Source organism: Bison bison, unplaced genomic scaffold, assembly GCF_000754665.1.
Source record: "Bison bison bison isolate TAMUID 2011002044 unplaced genomic scaffold, Bison_UMD1.0 scf7180017864356, whole genome shotgun sequence".
NCBI classification, from domain to species: Eukaryota; Metazoa; Chordata; class Mammalia; order Artiodactyla; family Bovidae; genus Bison; species Bison bison.
The window spans coordinates 4,533,472-4,545,475 of record NW_011494928.1 but is presented as its reverse complement, the minus strand read 5'-3'; the positions used below and the strand labels follow the sequence as shown (position 1 = coordinate 4,545,475).

The 12,004-nt window shown below is 46.6% G+C and overlaps 1 pseudogene; it reads right to left on the bottom strand.

The window, feature by feature from the left end:
- The window catches only part of LOC104999624, a 96,325-nt pseudogene extending 90,589 nt beyond the window's left edge, over positions 1 to 5,736 (bottom strand).
- Positions 5,737 to 12,004: the final 6,268 nt, after the last annotated feature.

The window sequence follows — 12,004 nt, the reverse complement described above, 5'->3', positions numbered from 1 at the left end:
GGACCCCCAACCCCCCCGCCACAACTCTGGAAAACCCAGGAGATTTCCCCATCAATGCAAGAGGAGGCCCTTTTCTCCTACAGCACCCAGAGAGAAATCCCGAGTTCCCTCTCCAGACTCGAGAGGAAGCGTGACTCCCTTCATGCAACTCAAGGGGGCCCAGAGATCCCCGTCACAACTCGAGATGAAACCCGAGTTTCCTGCCACAAGTCAAGAGGAGCCCCGTGTTTCCCACCTCCTCTGGAAATGAGAGCCCATTCCCTGCTTCAGCTCAAGAGGAATCCCAACTTCCCCTAGATTCCCCTGCACCAGCTCCAATGGAACACCGAGGATACACTCACAACATGACGGGAGGCCTGACTCTCCTGCTGATCCTTTGAAGATGCCCAAATTCCCTGCCTGAACTCGACAGGAGGCCTGACACCCCTTTGACAACTCGACAGGAAAGCAAAGTTCCATGCCTCGACCCAAGACGAGGCCTGACTCCCTAGTTGAACCTTGATAAGAAGCCCGAGATCCCTGTCACCGCTGGAGAGGAACACTGAGTCAACCAACTGAACTCTAGACACGGTCCTATTCACCGGCAGCGACTCAAGAGGAATCCTGACGTGCCCCTCGAAACTCGAAAAGAGACCTGGCTTCTCTGAGGCAACACGAGCGGGTCCCTGAGGTCCCTGTCGCAACTCGAGAGGAACCCCAAGCTTCCTGCCGCAACTCGAGAAAAACCATGAGATTCTCCCCTCAACATGAGATGAGGCCCTTTTCCAGAGCAGTGTCTCGAGACGAATCCCACGTTTCCTCTTAAACGCGACGAGTATCGAGTGGGGACGGGTATCTCGGGGAACTTCCTGAGTTGCATAAAGGGTGTCAATTACGCTTTCGAGGCTCAAGAGGGAAGGTGGGATTTCTCTGGAAATGCAAAAGGGTACTGGACACCCTTTATGCAACTCAGGAAGTTCCCCAAGATATCCGTCCCCACTCGAGAGGAACACCGAGTTTCACACCACAACTCAAGAAAAGCCTCGTTTTCCCCTTCCTCCACTCGAGATGAGGGTCAGTTCCCCTGCTTCATCAGTAAAGGAATCTCAACGTTTCCGTCGCACCTCAAGAGGAGGCCGATCTCACATTGAAACCCGAGTGCCTCTCTGGGAGCCGTGCCTCCATTCAGTAAGACCCCGATGTCCCAATCCACTTCAGATAAGCCTGATTGCTTATCACTGACTCGACTGGAAACCCTAGGATTGACTCTAAACACGAAGGGAGGTGTGACAGCCCTATGGCACCTCCAGAAAAAGCCCCAGATCCCTGTGTCAACTCGACAGGAAGCCTGACACGCCTTTTACACCTTGAGAGGAAAGCGGAGTTCCATGTCTCCACACGTGACAAGGCCTGACTCCCCTGTGGAAACTCCATAGGAACCCCGAGATCCATGTCAGACCTGGAGAGGATCTCTGAGGTTCCAGTGTCAACTCGAGATGAGGACCTATGCCCCTGCACCGACTGGAGAGGAACCCCGAAAAGCCCCTCGCAACTCGAATGGAGGCTTGACTTTTCGGAGGCAAGACGAGCGGGTCCCTGAGGCCCCTGTGGCAACTCGAGAGGAACCCAATTTCCCGTCTGCAACTCGAGAAAAACCAGGAGATTCTCCCCTCAATGCAAGATAAGTCCCTTTTCCGCTGCAGTGTCTCAAGAGAAATCTGAGCTTTCCACTTGAGCCTTGAATCGGTACTTGACACCCTTTATGCAACTCAAGAAGTTCCCTGAAATAACCATCTGCACTCGAGAGGAACACCGATTTTCCAACCACAACTCAAGAAGAGCCCCGTTTTCCACTCCTCATCTTGAGATGGGGGTCCATTCCACTGCTTTGTCTGCAAAGGAATCCAGAGGTTCCCATCACACCTCAAGAGGAGGCTGGTCTCACCTTGAAACTCCAGAGGAACTCCAGATGTATTGCCACAATTCGAAAAGACCCCGATGTCCCCATTCACTTGAGATAAGCTCTGATTCCCCTGCAATGACTCGAATGCAACCCCGAGTATCAACTCAACAACATGAAGGGAGGACTGAGATCCCCATGGCACCTCTAGAAATAGCCCCAGATCCCTACCTCAACTCAACGGGAGGCCTGACACCCCTTTTACACCTCAAGAAAGAAGCAGAGTTCCATGCCCCAACACAAGATGATGTTTGACTCCCCAGTGGAATCTCCATAGGAACCCCAAGATCCATGTCCAAGCTGGAGAGGAACCCTGTGTTTTTCGCCTCAACCTCAGATGAGGCCGTAGTCCCCTGCACCAACTCAACAGGAATCCCGAGAGGCCCCTCACAACTGGCAAGAATTCCTGACTTCCCAGGGACAACACGATAGGCTCCCTGAGGTCCCCGTCGCAACTCGAGGGAACCCAAACTTCCTGCCGCAACTCAAGAAACACCTTGAGATTCCCCCTTCCATTCAAATTGAGGCCTGATTCCCCTGCCATGACTCCAGAGCAACCCCGCACTCCCCCTCGCAACTCGGGTGGAGACTTGAGTGCCCTGAGGCAACAAGAGTGGCTCCCTAAGTTCCCCGTGGTACCTGGAGAGGAATCCCAAGCCTCCCGCTGCAACTCGAGAAAAACCAAGAGATTCCCCCATCCACGCTAGATGAGGCCCTTTGTTCCTGCAATACCCAGAGACCAATCCCAAGTTCCCTCTCCAAACTCAAGAGGAGGCTTGACTTCCTGTATGGAACTCAAGGGGCTCCAAGAGATACCCGTGGCAACTCGAGAGGGGAGCAGTGTTCTTTGCTTCAATGCGAGACAAGACCTGACTCCCCAAGGGAACCTTGATAGCAACCCCAAGATTCCTGTAGCCACTGGAGAGGAACACGGAGTTTCTGGACACAAGAGTAGATGAGGCCTATTTCCCCTGCAGGAACTTGAGAGGAATCCTGAGGAGCCCGTCACAACTCAAAATGAGACCTGACTTCCCTGAGGCAATATGAGCGGGACCCTGAGGTCTCTGTCACAACTCGAGTGGAACCCCAAACTGCCCGCCAAACCTCGAGAAAAACCACAGGATTCTTCCCTCCACATGAGATGAGGCCCTTTTCTGCCACAGCGTCTCGAGAGAAATCCCACATTCCCTCTTGAAACTCGCAACGGTGCTTGACACCCTTTATGCAACTCAAGAAGTTCCCCAGGATACCTGTCCCCACTCAAGAGGAACACCGAGTTTCCCGGCACAACTCAATCTGAGCCCCTTTTCCCCTCCTCATCTCGAGATGAGGGTTGATTCCCCTGCTTTGTCTGGAAAGGAATCCCATTGCACCTCAAGAGGAGGCCGGTCTCACAATGAAACTGGAAAGGAACCCTCGTGGGTCGTGCCACAATCAGAAAGACACCGATTTCCCCATTCACTCGAGATAAAGCCTGATTCCCCTGCACCAATTGGAATGTAACCCCGAGTGTCAAGTCACCACATGAAGGGGAACTGACACCCCAGTTGCATCCTCGAGCAAGAGCCCAGGTTCCAAATACAAGTCGACAAGAGGCCTGACACCCCATTAACAACTCGAGAGGAAAGTGGAGTTCCATGCCTCAACACAAGACGTGGCCTGACTCCCCTGTGAAAACTCCACAGAAACCCCGAGATCGATGTCAGAAATGGAGAGGAAGCCTGAGGTCCCCGCCTCATCTCGAAATGAGGCCCTATTCCCCTGCAGCAACGTGAGAGGAATCCCGAGGTGCCCCTCGCAATTCGAAAGGGGATCTGACTTCCCTGAGGAAACACGAGCGGGTCCCCCAGGTCCCCATGCAACTCGAGAGGAACCCTAAGCTTCTTCCCGCCACAACTCGACAAAAACCTCGAAATTCTCCCCTCCACACCAGAAGAGGCCCTTTTAAGCTGTAGCATTTCAAAAGAAATCCCACGTTCCCGCCTGGAACTCGAAAGGGTACTTGACACCCTTTTGAAACTCAAGAAGTTTCCCGAGATACCCGTCCCCACTCAAGAGGAACCCTGAGTTTCCCGCCACAACTCAAGAAGAGCCCTGTGTTCCCTTCCTCAACTCGAGATGAGGGTTGATTCCCCTGCCTCGTCTGGAAAGGAATGCCGACATCCCCATTGCACCTCAAGAGGAGGCCTGTCTCAACTTGAAACTGTAGTGGAACCCGGGAGTCCTAGCACAACTCAAAAGACACCGATTTCCCCATCCACTCGAGATAAGGCCTGATTCCCCTGAAACCCTCGAATGTAACCCAAAGAATCAACTCACAACATGAAGGGAGGACTGATACCCCAGTTGCAAATTCAAGCAAAGACCCAGGTCCCAAATTCAACTCGACTGGAGGCCTGAAACCCCTTTTATGACTCGAGAAGAAATCAGAGTTCCATGCCTCAACACAAGTCGAGACCTGACTCCCTTTTTGAAACTGCATACACAATCCCGAGATCCATGTCAGAACAGGAGACGAAGCCTGAGGTTCCTTCCTCAACTCGAGATGAGGCTCTATTCCATTGCACCAACTCCAGAGGAATCCTGTGAGGCCCCTCAACCTTGAAAATATTCTTGACTTCCCATAGGCAACATGAGAAGCTCCCTGAGGTCCCCGTCGCAAGTCAAGGGAACCCAACTTGAGAAAACCCACAAGATTCCCCCGTCAACATGAGATGAGGCCTTTTTTTCCTGCATTGCCTAGACAGCAATCCTGAGTTCCCTCTCAAAACTCGAGAGGAGGCTTGTCTCCCTTCATGCAACTCAAAAGAGCCCAGAGACCCCGTCACAACTCGAGATGAAACCCGATTTCCCACCACAACTCAAGAAGAGTCCCATCTTTCCCACGTCATCTGGAGAAGAAGGTCCATTCCCTGCTTTAACTCAAGAGGAATCCCACTTCCCCTCCCACCACAAGAGGAGGCCTGTGTCGCCTATTGAAACTCGAGTGGAACCCCGCATAACCTGTTGCAAGGAAAAAGGACACCGAGCTCCCCCTCAACTCGAGATAAGTCCTGATTCCCCTGCACCAGCTCCAACGGAACACCCAGTATCCCCTCACAACATGATGGGAGGCCTGTCTCCTCCGCTGATCCTCTTTAAAAAGCCCAAATTCCCCGCCTGAACTCGACAGGAGGCCTGTCAGCCCTTTTACAACTCGAGAGGAAAGCAGAGTTCCATGCCTCAACATGAGACGAGGACTGACTCCCTAGTTGAAACTTGATCGGAACCCCGAGATCCCTGTCCCCACTGGAGAGGACCACTGAGTTTACTGACTGAACTCTAGATACGGCCCTATTCGCCTGCAGTGACTTGAGAGGACATGCCCCTCACAACTCGAAAAAAGACCTGACTTCTCTGAGGAAACACAAGCAGGTCCCTGAGGTCCCCATGGCCACTCGAGAGGAACCCCAAGCTTCCAGCCACAACTCATGAAAAACCATGAGTTTCTCCCCTCAATGTGAGTTGAGGCCCTTTTCCAGAGCAGTGTCTCGAGAGAAATCCCACATTCCCTCTTAAAACTTAAAAGGGTACTTGACACCCTTTATGCAACTCAAGAAGTTTCCTGATACCCTTCCCCACTCGAAAGGAACACCAAGTTTCACACCACAACTCAAGAAGAGCCCCGTTTTCCCCTCCTCAACTCAAGATGAGGGTCGATTCCCCTGCTTCGTCAGTAAAGAAATACTGACCTTCCCGTCGTACCTCAAGAGGAGGCCAGTCTCACCTTGAAATTCGAGAGAATCCCCGAGAGTCATGCCTCAATTTAAAAAGACCCCGATTGCCCCATCCACTCCAGATAAACCTGATTCCCTTTCAATGACTTGACTGTAACCCCAAGTATCAACTCACAACACGAAGGGAGGTCTGACAGCCCTGCAGCACCTCGAGAAAAAGCCCCAGATCCCTATGTCAATTCAACAGGAAGCCTGACACCCCTTTTACACCTCGATTGGAAAGTGGAGTTCCATGTCTCAACACGAGAGGAGGCCGGAATCCCCTGTTGAAACTCCATAGGAACCCAAAGATCAATGTCAGAACTGGAAGGAACCCTGAGGTTCTAGCCTCAACTTGAGATGAGGCTCTATGCCCCTGAACCAACTTAAGAGAAACGCCTAGAGGCCCCTCGCAACTCAAATGGAGACTTGACTTTCATGAGGCAAGACAAGCGGGTCCCTGAGGCAAGATGAGCAGGTTCCTGAAAACTGGAGAGGAACCCCATGTTTCCTGCTGCAACTTGAGAAAAACCATGATATTCTCCCCTCAACGCAAGTTGAGGTCCTTTTCTGCTGCAGCATCTCAAGGGAAATCCCACGTTTCCTCTTGAAACTCGAAAGGGTACTTGAGGAGGCGATCCTAAGATGGTGGAATAATAGGACGGGGAGACCACTTTCTCCCCCACAAATTCATCAAAAGAACATTTAAACACTGAGTAAATTCCAGGAAACAACTTCTGAATGCTGGCAGAGGACATCAGGCACCCAGAAAAGCAGCCCAGTATCTTTGAAAGGACGTAGGAAAAATATAAAAGACAAGAAAAGAGACAAAAGAGGTAGAGTCGGAGCTCCATCCCGGGAAGGGAGTCTTAAAAAGAGAGGTTTCCAAACACCAGGAAACACTCTCACTGCCGAGTCTGTGGAGAGCCTTGGAACCACAGAGGGCAACATAACTGGGAGAAAAAATAAATAATTAAAACCCACAGATTACATGCCCAACAGTAACTCCCCCAGCAGAGAAGCAGCACAGATGCCTGCACCCGCCACTAGCAAGCAGGGACTGGGCAGGGAGGTGCAGGCTGCATTGCTTAGAGTAAGGACCGGGCCTGAATGCCCCGAGGGCAATCTGAGGGAACTAACTTGGGCTAGCAAACCAGACTGTGGGATAGCTACCCCATGAAAAGCCCTAACCCAAGACACCACCGGGCCCGCTCACAGAACAAAGGACTGAACAGAGCTAGCCTGCTGCAGACCATTCCCCTCTAGTGACAGGCAGCCAGAGCTGGAAGGGGGCAATTGCAGCCCCAGAGAGACATTATCTACCAAACTGAAAGCAGGCTTCTTTGCTAACTTGGGGTTCTGGACAGTCAACATCCACCTGAGAAGGTGTGCCAGTTGTACACCCAGAAAACTGAGCGGCAGGGACAGGGGAGGCGATAAGTCGCAGTGACTGTGCTCACCAAACACCTCATCACCTGAGCTGCTCTGACCTGGGAAGGACACAAAACACAGGCCCAACCAAATCTGCACCTCGAGGACTACCCGAGTGCCTGAACCTGAGCAGCTTAGATCTGGGAGGTGCATGCAGCCCAGGACTGGCCTCGGATGGTTCCTGATGGAGCAACCTAGAGCATGAGCAGTGTGGGCAGGGAGAGTATACGTGCCATGAGTGGAGGGCCTCGCCCAGTGTGGCTGAGACACTGCGAGCACACGCCAGTGTTATTTGTTTGCAGCGTCCCTCCCTCCCCAAAGTGTGACTGAACAAGTGAGCCTAAAAAAAAGTGTCCACCACCGCCCCCTTGTGTCAGGGTGGAAATCAGACACTGAAGACAGCAGCAAACAGAAGAAGCTAAAAGAGAGGGAACCGCCTTGGAAGTGACAGAGGCAATAGATTAAAACCCTGTAGTTAGTACCGACTACATAGGAGGGGCCTGTAGATCTTGAGAAATATAAGCCGGACCAAGGAACTATCCGAAAATGATATGACCCCACACTGCCCACAACAACACCAGAGAAGTCTTAGATATATTTTTACTATCATTCTTTTTTTTAATTAAAAAAAAGTTAAGTCCTCTATTACTCCTTTAATTTTCATTTTTATAACCTACTATTACTTTGCAAAAAAAGAGACCTTATTTTTTAAAGCAAACTTCATATGTATATATACATATATATATATTTATAATTTTTGTGACTTTGGTTTTTTTTTTTCTTTTCTTAAATATTGTATTTTTGAAAATCCAAACCTCTACTCTAGATTTTTAATCTCTGCTTTTTGGTATTTGTTATCAATTTTGTACATTTAAAGAACCCAATCTTCAGTACCCTTTTTTACTTGGGAGCAAGATTACTGGCTTGACTGCTCTCTCCCTCTTTGGACTCTCCTTTTTCTCCACCAGGTTGCCTCTATCTCCTCCCTCCCCCTTCTCTTTTATACCCAACTCTGAATCTCTTTGTGTGTTCCCGACAGTGGAGAACACTTAAGGAACTGATTACTGGCTGGATCTGTCTCTCTCCTTTTGATGCCCCCCTCCTTTATCCTCCTGGCCACCTCTATCTCCTTCTTCCCTCTTCTCTTCTCTGTATAACTCCATGAACATCTCTGAGCAGTACAGACTTTGGAGCACACATAAACAAGTGATTACTGGCTAGCTTGTTCTCTCCTCTTTTGATTCCACCTCATCTCATTTGGGTCACCTCTAACTCCTTCTTCCCTCTTCTCTTCTTCATGTAACTCTGTGAACTTCTCTGGGTGTCCCTCACTGTGGAGAAACTTTTCATCTTTAACCTAGATGTTTTATCAATGGTGTTGTATAAGTGGAGAACTTGTTGTATAGGTGTTGTACAGGTGGAGAAATCTTGAGGCTACTGAAAAAATAAGACTGAAAACCAGAAGCAGGTGGCTCAAGTCCAAATCCTGAGAACAACAGAGAACTCCTGACTCCAGAGAACATTAATTGACAGGAGCTCATCAAACGCCTCCATACCTACACTGAAACCAAACACCACCCAAGAGCCAACAAGTTCCAGAGCAAGACATACCACGCAAATTCTCCAGCAACAGAGGAACACAGCCCTGAGCTTCATTATACAGGCTGCCCAAAGTTACTCCAAACCCATTGACATCTCACAACTCATTACTGGACACTTCATTGCACCCCAGAGAAAAGAAACCCAGCTCTACCCACCAGAAAACCAACACAAGCTTCCCTAACCAAGAAACCTTGACAAGCCACCCATACAACCCCATACACAGTAAGGAAACTCCACAATAAAGAGAACTCCACAAACAGCCAGAATACATAAAGGCCACCCCAAACACAATAATATAAACAAGATGAAGAGACAGAGGAATACTCAGCAGGTAAAGGAACAGGATAAATGCCCACCAAACCAAACAAAAGAGGAAGAGATAAGGAATCTATCTGATAAAGAATTCCAAATAATAATAGTGAAAATGATCCAAAATCTTGAAATAAAAACGGAATCACAGGTATATAGCCTGGAGACAAGGGTTGAGAAGATGCAAGAAAGTTTTAACAAGGAGCTAGAAGAAATAAAAAAGAGTCAATATATAATGAATAATGCAATAAATGAGACCAAAAACACTCTGGAGGCAACAAATAGTAGAATAACGGAGGCAGGAGATAGGATTAGTGAAGTAGAAGATAGAATGGTAGAAATAAATGAATCAGAGATGAAAAAAAGAAAAACGAATTAAAAGAAATGAGGACAATCTCAGAGACCTCCAGGACAATATTAAACACCCCAACATTCAAATCATAGGAGTCCAAGATGAAGAAGACAGAAAGAAAGACCATGAGAAAATACTTGAGGAGATAATAGTTGAAAACTTCCCTAAAATGGGAAAAGAAATAATCACCCAAGTCCAAGAAACCCAGAGAATCCCAAACAGGATAAGCCCAAGGCGAAACACCCCAAGACACATATTAATCAAATTAACAAAGATCAAACACAAAGAACAAATATTAAAAGCAGCAAGGGAAAAACAACAAATAACACACAAGGGGATTCGCATAAGGATAACAGCTGATCTTTCAATAGAAACTCTTCAGGCCAGGAGCGAATGGAAGGACATACTTAAAGTGATAAAAGAAAATAACCTACAGCCCAGATTACTGTACCCAGCAAGGATCTCATTCAAATATGAAGGAGAAATCAAAAGCTTTACAGACAAGCAAAAGCTGAGAAAATTCAGCACCACCAAACCAGCTCTCCAATAAATGGTAAAGGATCTTCTCTAAATAGGAGACACAAAAAGGGTGTATAAACTCGAACTCAAAACAATAAAGTAAATGGCAACGGGATCATACTTATCAATAATTACCTTAAACATAAATGGGTTGAATGCCCCAACCAAAAGACAAAGACTGGCTAAATGGGTACAAAAACAAGACCCCTATATATGTTGTCTACAAGAGACCCACCTCAAAACAGGGACACATACAGACCGAAAGCGAAGGGCTGGAAAAAGATATTCTAAGCAAATAAAGAACAAAAGAAAGCAGGAGTAGCAATACTCATATCAGATAAAATAGACTTTTAAACAAAGGCTGTGAAAAGAGACAAAGACGGTCACTAAATAACGATCAAAGGATCAATCCAAGAAGAAGATATAACAATTACAAATATATATGCACCGAACATAGGAGCACCACAATATGTAAGACAAATGTTAACAAGTATGAAAGGAGAAATTAACAATAACACAATAATAGTGGGAGACATTAATACCCCACTCACACCTGTGGATAGATCAACTAAACAGAAAATTAACAAGGAAACACAAACTTTAAATGATACAATAGTCCAGCTAGACCAAATTGGTATCTATAGGACAATTCACCCCAAAACAATGAATTTCACCTTTTTCTCAAGAGCACACAGAACCTTCTCCAGGACAGATCACATCCTGGGCCATAAATCTAGCCTTGGTAAATTCAAAAGAATTGCAATCATTCCAAGCACCTTTTCTGACCACAATGCAGTAAGATTAGATCTCAATTACAGGAGAAAAACTATTTAAAATTGCAGCATATAGAGGCTGAACAACATGTTGCTGAATAACCAACAAATCACAGAAGAAATCAAAAAAGAAATCAAAATATGCTCAGAAACAAATGAAAATGAAAACTCAACAACCCAAAACCTGTGGGATACTGTAAAAGCAGTGCTAAGGGGAAAGTTCATAGCAATAGAGGCATACCTCAAGAAACAAGGAAAAAAGTCAAATAAATAACCTAACTCTACACCTAAAGCAACTAGAAAAGGAAGAAATGAAGAACCCTAGGTTAGCAGAAGGAAAGAAATCTTAAAAATTAGGGCAGAAATAAATGCAAAAGAAACAAAAGAGACCATAGCAAAAATCAACAAAGCCAAAAGCTGGTTCTTTGAAAGGATAAATAAAATTGACAAACCATTAGCCAGACTCATCAAGAAACAAAGGGAGAAAAATCAAATCAATAAAATTAGAAATGAAAATGGAGAGATCACAACAGACAACACAGAAATATAAAGGATCATAAGAGACTACTATCAGCAATTATATGTCAATAAAATGGACAACATGGAAGAAATGGACAAATTCTTAGAAAAGTACAACTTTCCAAAACTGAACCAGGAAGGAATAGAAAATCTTAGCAGACCCATCACAAGCATGGAAATTGAAACTGTAATCAGAAATCTTCCAGCAAACAAAATCGCAGGTCCAGACAGATTCACAGCTGAATTCTACCAAAAATTTCGAGAAGAGTTAACACCTATCCTACTCAAACTCTTCCAGAAAATTGCAGAGAAAGGTTAACTTCCAAACTCATTCTATGAGGCCACCAACACCCTAATACCAAAACCAGACAAAGATGCCACAAAATAAAGAAAACTACAGGCCAATATCATGATGAACATAGATGCAAAAATCCTTAACAAAATTCTAGCAAACAGAGTCCAACAACACATTAAAAAGATCATACACCATGACCAAATGGGCTTTATCCCAGGGATGCAAGGATTCTTCAATATCCGCAAATCAATCAATGTAATACACCACATTAACAAACTAAAAAATAAAAACCATATGATTACCTCAATAGATGCAGAGAAAGCCTTTGACAAAATTCAACATCCATTTATAATAAAAACTCTCCAGAAACCAAGAATAGAAGGAACATACCTCAACATAATAAAAGGTATATATGACAAACCCACAGCAAACATCCTCAATGGTGAAAAATTGAAAGCATTTTCCCTAATGTCAGGAACAAGACAAGGGTGCCCACCCTCACCACTACTA